Raw genomic sequence first — 14,931 nt, 5'->3', positions numbered from 1 at the left:
ACTAGTGGCGTGCCGCAGGGATCGGTGCTGGGGCCTCAACTATTTACCATATATATAGATGATCTAGAGGAGGGGACCGAGTGTAGGGTAACAAGGTTTGCGGATGACACAAAGATGAGTGGGAAAGCAAATTGCGTGGAGGACACAAGGAGTCTGCAGAGAGATTTGGATAGGCTCAGTGAGTGGGCAAGGATCTGGCAGATGGAGTATAACGTTGGTAAGTGTGATGTTATCCACTTTGGAAGGAATAATAGTAAAATGGACTGTTATTTAAATGGCGAAAAATTACAACATGCTACTGTGCAGAGGGACCTGGGGGTCCTTGTGCATGAATCACAAAAACACAGTTTGCAGGTGCAGCAGGTGGTCAAGAAGGCAAATGGAACGTTGGCCTTTATCGCGAGAGGGATGGAGTATAAAAGCAGGGAGGTAATGTTGCAACTGTACTGGGTACTAGTGAGGCCACACCTAGAGTACTGTGTACAATTTTGGTCCCATTATTTAAGAAAGGATATATTAGCTTTGGAGGGGGTACAGAGAAGGTACACCAGGTTGATTCCGGAGATGAGGGGGTTAGCTTATGAGGAGAGATTGAGTAGACTGGGCCTGTACTCATTGGAGTTTAGAAGGTTGAGGGGAGATCTTATAGAGACATATAAGATAATGAAGGGGCTAGACAGGGTAGAAGCAGCGAGGTTATTTCCACTTACAATGGAAACAAGAACTAGGGGGCATAGCCTCAAAATACGGGGGAGTCAATTTAGAACAAAGTTGAGGAGGAACCTCTCCCAGAGGGTAGTGAATCTTTGGAATTCTCTGCCCAATGAAGCAGGAGAAGCTACCTCGTTAAATGTGTTTAAGTCACAGATAGATTTTTAACCATTAAGGGAATTAAGGGTTATGGGGAGCGGGTGGGTAAGTGGAACTGAACCCACAATCAGATCAGCCATGATCTTATTGAATGGCAGAGCAGGCTTGAGGGGCTAGATGGCCTACTCCTGCTCCTATTTCTTATGTTCTTTGACAAGGTATTACATAGTAGGTTGTTGCATAAGGTTAAATCTCTCAGGATCCAGGTGAGATAGCAAGTTGGATACAAAATAGGCTTGACGACAGAAGACAGAGGGTTGTTTTTCAAACTGGAGACCTGTGACCAGCAGTGTGCCTCCGGGATTGGTGCTGGGTCCACTGTTATTTGTCATTTATATTCATGATTTCGATGAGAATATAGGAGGCATGGTTAGTAAGTTTGCAGATGACACCAAGATTGGTGGCATAGTGGACAGTGAAGAAGGTTATCTCGGATTGCAATGGGATCTTGATCAATTGGGCCAGTGGGCTGATGAATGGCAGATGAAGTTTAATTTAGAAAAATGAGGTGATGCAGAACCTACTCTGTTAATGGTAGGCATTGAGGAGAGTTGGAACAAAGATCTAAGAGTACAGGTTCGTAGCTCCTTGAAAGTGGAGTCATGGGTGAACAGGATGGTGAAGAAGGCATTCGGCATGCTTGGTTTTGGTGGTCAGAACATTGAATGCAGGAGTTGGGACATCTTGCTGAAGTTGTACAAGACATTGGTACGGCCACACTTAGAATTTTGTGTACAGTGCTGATCACTCTATTATGGAAAGTATATTAAACCAGAAAAAGTGCAGAAAAGATTTATTAGGGTGCTACCAGGACTTGATGGTTTGAGTTATAAGGAGAGGCTGGATAGATTGGGATTTTTCCATGGAGCATAGGAGGCTTAGGTGTGATCTTACAGAGGTCTATAAAATAACGAGGGGCATAGATAAGGTAGATAGTCAACATTTTTTCCCAATGGTAGGGGAGTCTGAACTGTAAGAGAAACCTCTAAATCATCTCTTAACTTTGTGTTCCCATTAATACATCTATGGATATGCTGTGGAGCTCAAGGGAGTGTTTTGCCCCATTGACACTGTCTACAGTTCCTGCTGCCTCAGACAAGCAGCCAGCATAATTCAGGACCCCATGCACCCCAGTCACATTCTCTTCCACCACCACCTGTCAGGAAAAAGATACAGAAGTCTGAGATCACGTACCAACCGACTCAAGCAGATTCTTCCCTGCTGCAATTAGACTGTTGATTGGACCTACCTCACATTATGTTGATCTTTCTCTATACCCTAGCTACGACTGTACCACTACATTAGCGCATGGTGGCACAGTGATCAGCACTGCTGCATCACAGCACCAGGGACCTGTGTTCCATTCTCGGCTTGGGTCACTGTGCAGAGTCTGCACGTTCTCCCCGTGTCTGTGTGGGTTTTCTCCTGGTGCTCGTGTTTCTTCCCATAGTCTGAAAGATGTGCTGGTCACGTGTGTTGGCCATGCAAAATTCTCCCTCGTGTACCTGCACAGGTGCTATAATATGGCAACTAGGGGATTTTCACAGTAACTTCATTGCTGTGTTAATGTAAGCCTACTTGTGACACTAATAAATAAACTAAAAAACTCCTACATTCTCTCCTTTCCTTTATGTACAGTATGCATTCTGTATAGCTTGCAAGAAACAATAGTTTTCACTGTATACTAATATACATATGACAATAAATCAAATCTTTGTAATCCCCTCCAGCTGTACAGTCATCCAAGATGCCCATGTTAATTGTGATCTCTTGGATGCATTCCCAATTTTAATTGCTCCACCATTGGTGATTGTACTTTCATTTGCCAAGGTCCAAACTCTAAAATATCCTCCTGACAACTCTTGGACCCTTCTCTTTCACTTCCTTTAGGACACTCCTTCAAACCTACCTTTTTTGATTAAGTTTTGGTTATCTGACGTATCTCGTAATGGCACTGAGCCACATACTTTGATTTACAATGTTCCTGAGAAGTGCCTTGGGACATTTCATTACGTTAAAGGTGCTTTATAAATAGATGTTGTTGCTCACCGATATGGGGAAAGTGGAGGAAGATTTCGCTGAGCTAAATCTATTGGCCATGATCCTGTTGAATGGCAGAGCTGGCTTGAGGGCTGAAGTTCTTGAGTTATTCTATAGGTTTTACAATGCCAAGTGACACTTGTGTCCTTTTTGAGGTGATGGATTCTAATGAAAATGTATGCCACGTTACCAATTATTCACAGATCATATGTGAGTGTCTGGCAAAATCGTTCTCCCGCACCTATCTCTCAACCTTTAGTGTTGCAGATCAATGTAAGTTTGAACAAGAAATCCATTTTGACTATCCTGGCATTCCATCCGAGTGAAATTCTGCTCCTTGAATTTCTGAGGTAATCAAGCAAACTTCAGGATATTTGCTCATCCTTGCACCCCTCCGATTTAATCCAGGCTGTTTGCTTCCCACAGATGACTCCCATTTCCATGCCCAACACTACAGTCTTTAATATTTCTTACTCTTAGACGAGGTAACTTCTATTCTTGTACTGAAGTGCTTTCTCTTTTGAAGTTGAGATGAATTTAGTTGCTGGGAATCTGTTGTAAACCTGTATAAATATACAAAGTGGAAATTACACTTCTACAGTATGATGCCACAATAATGGAATGACATCATAAAGCACCTTTTAATTTTCCTTCTTGGGTTGCAAAAGCTAGACTAATGGATGATGGGACTGTGGTAGGTTTAGCTCTGGTAGGTGAGGCTATTGTGCCTCTGGCTATCTAGTGATCATGGAGCAAAAATGGTAAAAAGAATTCCGTTCGATACTCTGGTAACTTGGCAAAAATAGAAAAATGAGTGCTTTAAAAGCCTGCAACAGGTTTGTATACAAAATTTCAAATTACTTGGTACTTCCGTAGATATTTTAAAATCACTTCCTCTTGCTATTAGTTTGGAAAACCCATTGATCATGTGCTTGTTGGCACACAGTTACATTTTACTTTTGATCTTTAAAACTGATGAGAGCTGTGCCCCCTTTCTATTTCATGCTCTTTCTCTTGTTGCTGGAGTTTTTCATTTAGCGGCTGAATCCAAGCAAGGTGAAACCCATTCCCAGGTGGATTACCAGGAAACAGTAGATCAAGCAAATGGAGTATTTTGAGAAATTTAGACACATTTAACCAAGATTCTAACCCATCTGTACTTTGTTCCCTGCTTGCTACCATAAGTACCATTGTGGATATTTCTTGGGACTGGTGAAATACTATGCAAGTATGACTGTTTTAAAGCTGCTTATTTATCAGTCTCATTTGAAGAGCTTTTGGAGGTAAATTATGAACAGTCAAATCTCATTGAGTACTTGTTATGGAATTTTAGTTTGGTTATCTCGAGCAATCACCATTAACGAAATAGTCACAACCATTGAATTTAATGTATGCACATGTGGAATGATCAGTGACTAGGTAAGTTTCTGATGAATGCAATCCAGAAAGAAATAAGAAATTGCCCAAAACATTAATTGTGACAGAAAATGAATTTGAGTAATTTTCTTTGGACAGTGTACATGTATTTAAAAGAATATTCACTCTTCCCTTTTATCAGATATAATTTTCCTGTCGGCAAAAAGAGAGGCATCAGTACATGTTATAAATGACTCCCTGACTAAGCCATACATACAAATTAGGAGCGGGATAGGCCATTCATCTCCTTGAGCCTACTGTAGCATTCAACAAGATCACGGCTGATTGAATGGTAATTTCCACTCCACATTCCCACCTTTCACCCCTTTGTTTAAGAATCTATCTTACTGTGTCTTAAAATATTCAAAAGCTCTGCTTCCACTGCCTTTTGAGGAAGGGAATTCCAAAGACCCTCAAAGAAAATTGTCCTCATCTGTCTTAATGAGAAACACCTTATTTTTAAAGTGATCCATAGTTCTCGATTCTCCCACAAGAAGAAACCTCCTCTTCACGTCTGCCATGTTAAGACCCCTCAGGACCTTAAGAGTTTCAATCAAGTCGCTCTTAGCTCAGCAGATACAATTCCAGCCTGTCCAACCTTTCCTCAAGACTTTCTGGTATTAGTTGTCAACGTTCTCTGAATTGCTTCCAATGGACTTTCATTCTTCGTTAAGTAAGGTGATCAATGCTGTACACTACTCCAGATGTGGTCTCATCCGTGCTCTGTACAACTGAGGCATGACCTCCCTACTGTTGTATTCAATTCCCCTTGCAATAAACAAAAAGAATTCTATTAGCTTTCCTAATTACTTGCTATACCTTTATCCTAGTCTTTTGCGATTCATGCACAAGGACACCCAGTTCTCTCTCAATCTCACTTTAGATAACACTACTTTTTATTCTTCCTGCCAAAATGGACAATTACATATTTTCCCACATTATACTCCATTTGTTGGATCTTTGCCCGCTCACCTAGTCTATGCCCCTTTGTAATCCCCTTAGTGCCATGGCTAGGTCAGCATCAAATGTCTGGTCCTGGGTCAGAAGGTAATATCTCAGCTGAAGATGTGCTCAGCATTTTCTAAAGACTCTTGAACTGAATAGGTGGCATAATACGTTGCCAATTTGTCAGTTCACATTTGAATGTTCCTACTAGAGATACAGTGGTCTCATCAACAGATTTTCATGTCATCTGGCCTAAAGTTCAATTGTAACATCTTGGCACAAAGATGCTTGATATCCTGTTGGTAAATACCTCTGTCTGTCCAACTATGCTTGTAATGCTGGCTTCTCTTAATGGGAACGTTGTTACTGCCATGAGAAGAATCAGCCTTTGGGGTTCCACTGAATTGTGTGTTCTGTTAACAAATTGGCGAAGTATTGAAGATGGACAAATACATGTATTGTTTTCCAGCCTTCTGAAGCTCAATAGTTGCACTTTCCAACTATGTTTTAGATTCTAGTGTCCTAACAAAACTTGTTTTCCCACTAAACTGCACTGTTGGTACACACTTTGAGACACTCAATTGTGCAGAAGTTATCGAACACAATTGCATGTTGCACAAGTAAATCACACAAGTGCAGTTCATAATGTTAACACTAATTTAAAAAAAATTTCTTTGCAGAAGATCTGAGCTTGCTGCAAAAGCTCATGTTCAAGTTGAGTCTAAGAAGGGTAGTTTTCTGCAATCAACTTTCAAACGGTAGGAACTTTCAAATGTGAATTGAGACTAGGGCAGTTTCAATTACTACTAATATTTGTGTGCATCATTAAACTGCTAATGAAAGCATCCAAAACAACTCCTCACTCATTTGTGATGAAATGCTAACTGTAGTTTTGTACTTTGTTAATGTGCTCTGTCGTCTATTTTGGTTTTCTTTAAGCTCCATCTACTTATGTTAACCCCCCTCACTCCTGAATTTCACATTGTGACTACAGACTTCTCTTGTGATGCCAGCATTAGCTTATTTGCTGTCACAAGTAAGAACATTAGGAGCATAGAACAACTTGACTCGTACAATAACCACTGTTATGCTCTTGTTGCTTACTCTGGAAACCTCAGTGAGACAATCAAACTTTATTTGCTGAGTTTTCGATTTGGGGCTGCGTGTCTTTGCTCCTTAAAAGCAGTGGGTGAAATTGGTCTTTGCCATTTACATGAAATGGCTAAAAACAAATTGGTAGCCTTGTCTACACAAGTCCCGGATTTCTTTTCCAGTGGAGAATGGTTGGGCCAAGCATAAAATGGGCTGCCAATTCACTATGCATCCATAAAGATCAATGTAAGCTGCTGTGTTTTACTAATAGAATGAAAATATTTTTTCTCTGCTAACCAACATTGCCCCAAGGCAAAAAATCAAAGGAAATAGTATCACCAGTATACAACTGAACACCACTATACATCTGGACATGAAAATACTTGATGACTTGCTCTTACCTCTAGTATGATTCTCTTAATGCTATTGCACGTCTTGTGGAATATTGGTTTAATTGAGAGTTTCAACTACACATTAGTCTCCACATTCAACCAGCTTATATGCTTGTTTTATCCCACTTGACAATATCTGGTGGCAAAGCTATCCATTATTTCGCTTTGGGACAACTCTGTACTTTCTTGAGTTCAGAGCCAGAGCTGATAAAGGTACATACTTTAAAAATTGTCTCAGAATTGGACAGCTAGCATCTTGGTGCAAATTATTTTAGTACTCAACACAGCCTTGCGTTTTTGCACGAAGTCCTCGAGACAGATTTCAAGAACAGGTGAAATTTGAAATACATTTGCTTCTCTTGGGGAAATATTACTGAAAGTGATGCAAAGTTGAGAAATGCTGCAAAATTACATCCTTAATTTGAGAAACTAGCCTTTCACAATCCATGAAAACAGAAAACAGTGTCAAGAATCAGTAATTACACTGTGTTGCAGCACATCCACTGATCAATGAATAGCTTAAGATTATCCCTCTGGCAAAACTTTGGCAAATAAAGCTTTTTTGTGACTAGTGTTAACTTTTCTTTGCGAGCTAAAACTAATTGCGTCAAATAGCCTATTAAAACCTCACTGAAGAAACAATGATGAAATAGTAATTGAATTTGTCAAAAACATGTGGCACACCTCCCTGAGTAAACATTGGCGAATGGTTACCATGACACAGCAATCAAACTTTGATTATTTTAAAAGAGCTTTGAAAAATGTTGTGGCCTGTCTTCAGAGGCAGGATGTCTGGCTTCCAAATGCCATTTTAGTTTGCATGGTTTCATGCTAGCTTGCACTGGTGGCAAACTATAACGTGCAAAGACAGTTTACCTGAGGGATTCCTGCAGAGGACTACTCATGCTGCCGTATACAATTAAAAGCCTTATTTTCTTGAATTTAACTTAAAACTGAGTGAACAAGTGTGCACAGCTGTAGCCTTGCATAGAATGATGCCACAATATTGGATGTTTGTATTCCCACTGATTTAGTAAATGTGGATTTGACCTAATCACATCTGCTTCTGATGCATAATAACTGTGCTGCACAAGAAGCAGTTCTGATTGATCTACCTTCTACTTTTAAAAATCAGTTCAAACATGTGTTATGGATATTCTATGCAGTGCTGCAGAGGTGTATACAGTACTTTGAAGTAAAATTTTTTGTTTTAAAATTTCAAGTAACTTGTTCTGGTGATGCATTTGGGTTGGATCGATCATTAATTCTACCCTTCAGCCAGCTTGCCTTCGCTGCATTCCCCTGTTGAAATCTCTGCTCATTTGAGGTGGCCATTTGGTAGAAACGTTGTCACTGGAACAGAAATTTGGATTGGAAAATGACATCCATAAGTAAGCATGGTATATTCTATGAACACAGTAAGAAGTCTCACAACACCAGGTTAAAGTCCAACAGGTTTATGAATGCATCACGTGTAAGTAAATCCCTATGCAAGATGGTTCTGCTGACTGAGAACTATTTCTCACGGATGCAAGCTTATTCTTCGCAAATATTTAGTTCCCTACTTGCCACATGAAGGTCTTTGCGTGTTTGGAAACCTTGTTAATTAACTACATTATCTGTTTTGTTTTGCTCCCAATGGTGCAGATTTTAATTGGTCAAAGGTAAAATATCATATTGCTGCCAGATATTGTAGGAACTGCGACCCTTTTCCTTAGGTTCACAATTACAGCAAGGAAAATTTTAACATCTCACACGTGCTAGTTGACATTGCTTTTTGTTTCATTGCCTTTCGTTAGAGACTTTACATTTGTGGGTCTTCACCACTGCCCAATTCTTACCTTTGCTGGTTTGAAAAATTACTAAGGATCTTGACTGCCATGGCATAGATAGAGAACAATAGCTGCAGTAAGGTTATGGCCCTTTCTGACATGGGGTGGAATGGTTAATGGGATTAAAACTGTCAATTAAATAAGCAGTTGCACCAACGCTTTGCTGTATTTAGACTTTTAAACTGTGGCAAGATTGAAGGTCTTCTGGCATGAGTGAATAAGAACATTTCATGTTTTAAGCATATAATTTTAGATGCTCACTTCATTCCTGGCCTGTTGTTTAAAAACTAATTTGCAATATATATTAATGACCTGCAATTTTGAATTGATGTGACGTTGGTAGTGGGGAAAACTCAGGAGTCCATTATCCAGGATTTTATAACAGAGCACTTGGAAAATAGTGGCAGAATCTGTTAGTCAGCATAGATTTACAAAAGGGAAATCATGCTTGACCAATCTACTGGAATTCTTGGAGGATGTGACTAGTAGATTGAAGAGAGGGAGCCAGTGGATGTGGTTTTTGGACTTGCAGAAAGCTTTCGACAGCCCTATTAAGAGATTAGTGTATAAAATTAAAACATATGGGATTAGGGGCAGTGCATTGAGAGAGATGGAAAACTGACACACAGGAAACAAGAGTAGGAATAAGGTGGTCTTTTTCCAAATGGCAGTGGTGACTTGTGGGGTACTGCATGGATCAGCACTAGGACCCCAGCTATTTCCTGTATCTAAAAGATTTTGATGAGCAAACTAAATGCAATATCTCTGGTGGCGTGGCCCCTTCAAGGGGGCATCCCCTGAGGGCCACATGATTGTGCTGGACCCTATGGAGTGTCAAGGCAGGAAGCTGAACCAATTGAGTGCAAGGGCAAGTATCCTGGGTCGGGGAGGATCCTCTGTTGGAGCAAGGTAGGAATGTTGTACAGTTGCATTGTTTATTCTGTCTGACCCTTTTATTGTAAATACTTATTGATCGTTGGCAATAAATCCTTTGTTACTTTGAGGCACGTTGAATTGTACTTGATCTATTACACTGGCGATGAGAACTTTTGAAGTTGGGGATCACAGTGAACAGCTGGAGAGGGAGGACACTTGAATGGTGAAAATATGATACATACTCATTAAAATGCCTTTGGAAAAATTGAACCATCTGACCCGAAGTGGAAGCTGGGGACAGTTTATTGAACAACTATGCTACTACTTTGTAGCAAATGCAATAACAGCTGAAAAGAAGCTCAGTCTGTGGTGCACAGACGGCTTAGTGAGAAGTTTAACATTGCCCGACACTGCAGACACAGTCCTTTGACCAGATATTTGAATTGGTTGAAATTCATTTCGACTCCCAGCTCTCATTATGTTTGAGGTACAAATTTCACTCAGTAGTCCGGGAGCCAGGGGAGACAGTCTCAGGATTCGTGGCCCGATTGAGTGTGTTGGTAGAGTACTGTGAATTTGTCCCAGCTTCAAGAAAAATGTTAAGGGCCCGTTTGGTCCAAAATCATATGGAAGAAGTTATTGGCTGAGACCAAAGTCTCTTTAGAAAAAGCTGTGGATTTGGCCCAGGCAACTGAATGCGTTGAGCAGGGTGTAAGCGAGTTGTAAGATGTGTCAAACAAAGTAAACCATTTATGGCAGGAAATGTGTGGGTTCAGCAGAGCCCGAAAAAGAAGTACAGCATTGAGGGTCGAAGCTTGTTTTTGGTGTGGGGGAGAACAAGAAGCTTGACGATGCCAAAATTGTGTTTCAGGTGCAACAGAGGATCATTTACAAGCATGATGCAGTGTGAAGCAGTCAGGACAGAATGTTCAAAACTCAAGTTTAATCCTTTATGAAAAACTAGATGAGGAATCCGACAAGGGACCAGAGTTGTTTACTCGTAACAGGGTCCAACTAAGTAAAGTGCCCCCTATAGGGAGAGCCTTGATGATAAATGGCAGATCTCTTAAAATGGAAGTTGACACGGGCTGCGGCTACAGTCGGAGGGGATCAGGCATTTTGTTACCTTCAAAAAGGCCTCCAAGCAGTGAGATTGAATGAGTCCGGAGCCATTTTGTCTACATATACAGGCGAGAGATTGAAGACTTAGGATAACAACAATCACAGTGTCCTACAGGAATTAGACAGCATGGTTCCCTGTCTTGGTAACTAACAGTCAAGACCTTGTTTAATGGGCTGTGATCGGCTCAAGCAGATAAAATAAAAGTAAACCTGTGGGATGAAGGTTTTCAGGAGCTGCTGTGTAAATATTCTGAGGTCTTTCAAATTGAATTAGGACATATTAGGGGAGCTGAAGCCAAAATTTATTTGAATCCAGATGCAACACCTAAATTTCTTTGGGCCTGCCTTGTGCCCTTTGCATTTCATCATATGGTTGAAGCCGAGCTCAAAAGACTTGGAAGATTTAGGTATCATAAAGCTTGTTCAGTTCTTAGAATGGGCTGCACCTATAGCCCCCATTCTCAAACTGGACTATATTGTATTTGTGGGAATATAATAGTCAATAGAGGATCTCGGACAGATATTCCATTCCTAGAATTGAAGTCCTCTATGCCAAACCACACAAAGTTAGACCTCCGTCAAACCTACCAGCAGCTGGAGTTGGATGAAGACTCAGATTGGTTACTATCAACACCCATAACTAGTATACACGTTTACTTTTTGGACCCTGTGCCATTTTCCAAATACGATGGAAAGTCTATTACAAGGCATCACGAATGTAATGGTTTATCTTGACATTCTAATTACAGGAGCCTCACCGAAAGAACACCAACTTGGAGGAAGTTTTGAAACAATTTAAAGAAGCAGGTGTTTGTTTGAAATGGGAGAATATGTACTTTCCAGGCAGTTGAAGTTACATATTTGGGGTTTAGGATAATCACAAAAGGTTTACATCCTTTGGAAGATAAAGTTAAAGCCATTAAAGAGGCTCTAAGCCAAAAAATGTATGTTAGTCATTCCTCAGAATGGTGAATTATTGTAGTAGATTTTTATAAAATGTGCCTACCATCTTAGCCCCTCTCCACTGGTTGTTAATATCAACATTGGAGGTGGGGAGCAGAATAAAAAGCATCCATGAAAATTAAGCTGACGTTGTCTCCATTGTTGGTGCACTTGGATCCAACCAAATCGTTGGGCGTAACCTGCGATGTATCATTATGGAGTAGGAGCAGTTTTGTCCCACAGCATGCCTAATGGAGTAGAAAAGCCTATTGCCTTCGTGTCAAGTGTGTTGTCAGCTTTGGGAGGGCTAAAGTATTCCCAAATAGATAAAAGCTTGATAGTCATGTATGCAATCAAAGTTATCAGTACATTTATGGATACCATTTTTACAAAAGCCATTGTTAGAACCATAATATTCCTACAATGCAGAAGAGGCCATTCAGCCCACCGAGTCTGCACCAACTGGATCAACAAAGCAGGGTGAAAGCACTAGCCAGAAGTTGTTTAGTGACCAGGCATCAAAAAAGAAATTGAAATGGTGACTCAATGCCCCAGTTTCGAAGCCCACAAGACCAATCTGTACCCTTGGGAGTGGGCAGATAGAGCTTGGGCAAGAGTACATGTCAACTTTGCAGGGCCGTTTGTGGGTCATGTGTTTTTTGCATCATTCGACGCACACTTAAGTGGTTGCATGTCCAGTTGATGAAGTCAGTAATGACCACCACACCATTGACCAATTGAGGACTTTTGCCATTCATGGCATCTTGGAGGTCTTAGTGTCAGACAATGGCATGCCATTCACAGTAGAGGAGTTTCAGAAATTTGTAAAATCAAATGGTATTTGCCATATTAGGTCAACACCTTGCCACCCGTCCTCAAATGGGTGAGCGGAACATGCTGTGCAAACATTCAAATCATTGAAGAAATTAGTCAATAGGCCTCGTTCCCTGTGTGTAGCCAGTTTTTTGTTGTCTTGCAACACCATGCCAAATACAACCATGGGAGTCACCAGCCGAGCTACTATGGGATGCCGCTTGATACGGTTGGATATGATATTCCTAGATTTGATGGGATGGGGAGGTGGTTAGGTAAGCCTTTCAAAACAAAATCATGACTCCATGAATTGAGGATTTAGTCATAGTAGTCAGAAATTTTGCAGCAGGACTGGTATGAGTGGCTGGTAAGGTTGTGGAAAGAACAGACCGATTTCCTAGACCACAGAAATACAAAGATGTTGTATCAAGGAGAGCAGTGCCTGACATGAGGCATTAACAACTGACCGACCCGTGCAGTAAATTTGGTGACAGGGATCCCAGTTGTAAATGTGGAAACTGAGCAACCAGTGGTTTCTGTAACTGAGGGTACAGCAGCTACCGAGGAGGATCTCCATCCTCGATTGGGTTTGCTTTTTGCATCTGTCCGACCAAATCATTTATTTCTTGAAAGAGCCTAGTTCAGAATTGAGACGTTTGACCTGGGTGCATTAGATCAACTAAACTTATGATGAGTTGCCCCGGGGTATTCCTGACATCGTTTGAAATTCGTTGCCCATGTTAATTTTTTTCCCCCTCCTAAGGTGAATTCAGGAGTTAAGTGGGAAGGAATGTGGTCGTATGGCCCCTTTTGAGGAGGTATTCCATGAGGGCCATGCAATCAGGCCTCACCCCATGGAGTATTGAGGTGGAAAGCTGAGCTATTCTCGTGCAAGGGTGTGTATCCTGGGTCGGGGAGGATGTTTGGTTGGAGCCAGGGATTGCGGTACAGTCACATTGTTTGTTCGGTCTGACCAAATATTTATTGTTGGCGATAGATCCTTTCATTACTTTGAGCCACATCAAAATGTCCTTGTACAGATAGCACAAAGCTGGGTGGGAGGATGAGCTATGGGGAGGATGCAGCAATTTCCAGTGTGATTTGGGCAAGCTGAGGGAATGAACAAATGCAAAGCAGATGCAGTATAATGTGGATAAATGTGAAGACTACACTTCGGAAAAGCAGGAAGGTGCATAATTATCTGGCTATAAATTGAGGGGGTGATGTGCAACAAGACCTGGTGTTTCTGTGCACTAGTCACTGAAGTTAAGCATGCAGGTGGTGCAGAAAGCAAATGGTATGTTGGCCTTTGTAGCGAGAGGATTCGAGTACAGGAGCAGGGATGTCTTGCTGCATTTATACAGTGCCTTGGTGAGGCCACACTTGGAATATTGTGTGCGGTTTGGTCTCCTTATCTGAGGAAGGATGCTCTTGCTGTAGAGGGGGTACAACAAAAGTTTACCAGATTGATGATGGGACTGATAGGAGGAGTGTTGTGTCGGTTAGGATTATATTTCATAGAATTATAAAATCCCTGAAGTGCAGAAGCCCATCGAATCTGCACCAACTCTATGACAGAATATCATAACCCAGGCCCCCTTCCCGTCCTATCCCGTAACCCATTTTACCATGGCTAATCCATCTAATCTAATCTACGCCTCTTGGGACAGTAAGAAATTTCTCAACACCAGGTTAAAGTCAAACAGGTTTATTTGGTAGCACGAACTTTTGGAGCGCTGCCCCTTCATCAGGTGAGTGGCAGCGCTCCGAAAGCTCGTGCTACCAAATAAACCTGTTGGACTTTAACCTGGTTTTGTGAGACTAACTGTGTCCACCCCAGTCCAATGCTGGCATCTCCATCTCTTGGGACACTAAGGGGCTATTGCACTATGGCCAATCCACCTAACCTGTACGTTTTTGAACTGTGGAAGGAAACTGGAGCACCTGGAGGAAACCAATGCAGACACAGGAACAGCGTGCAAACTCCACACACAATCACCGAAGGCAGGAATTGAACACGGATCCCTCCAGCTGTGAGGCAGCAGTGCTAACCATTGTGCCACCATGCTGCCCCTAGAGTTCGGAAGAATGAGAGGGGAATCTCATTGAATACTACAAAAATTCAATAGGAACAGACCGGGTAGATGCAAAAAGGATGTTGCTGATGGCAGGGAGTCCTGAATCGGGGGCAGTAGATTGTACTGATCATACTACTAATATTTTCTGTTTTTCAAACAATTTACCTTTAAGGCAAATACATATGTTGTGCTCCTTTATATGTAAAAAATACGGGGCAGCCATTTTCTGCTTAAGATTGATACTTATGAATTCCTAGCCTATTAATAGGCAAGCGTAGTTTATGACCAAAATAGTCCCAGGAATTGAACATTTTTCAATTTATGATGGAAAGCACTTCTGATTCAAATGTGACATGAACAATCAAGTTCCTCCCTCTGGTCCCTGCGCTTAGTTGTAAGTCAGTTGAAGCAATGTGGTGTTTCTCAAACCAGCCTTTGCTCCAATCTCGGATTCATTCTGAATTATTTGCCGCTTTGTTTTCAATTTAATTTCGATAACCTGTTGGTGCAGTA

The 14,931-nt window shown here is 41.3% G+C and overlaps 1 protein-coding gene across 13 annotated transcripts in view; it reads left to right on the top strand.

The window, feature by feature from the left end:
- trip12 (thyroid hormone receptor interactor 12) overlaps positions 1 to 14,931 on the top strand; it is a 160,237-nt gene that overhangs the window by 21,060 nt on the left and 124,246 nt on the right. For 2 of the 13 annotated variants that reach the window (XM_078205874.1, XM_078205866.1), the window contains one exon: positions 5,952 to 6,029. The exons of the other annotated variants lie outside the window; for them this stretch is intronic. The gene's annotated coding sequence lies outside the window, so the exon portion shown is untranslated. The remainder of the gene's footprint in view (positions 1 to 5,951; positions 6,030 to 14,931) is intronic. 13 annotated transcript variants of the gene reach the window in all.

Source organism: Mustelus asterias, chromosome 3 (genome assembly GCF_964213995.1).
Source record: "Mustelus asterias chromosome 3, sMusAst1.hap1.1, whole genome shotgun sequence".
Classification (NCBI taxonomy): domain Eukaryota; kingdom Metazoa; phylum Chordata; class Chondrichthyes; order Carcharhiniformes; family Triakidae; genus Mustelus; species Mustelus asterias.
Note: the sequence above shows the minus strand (reverse complement) of the source record. Positions and strands in the feature narration are given on the sequence as shown.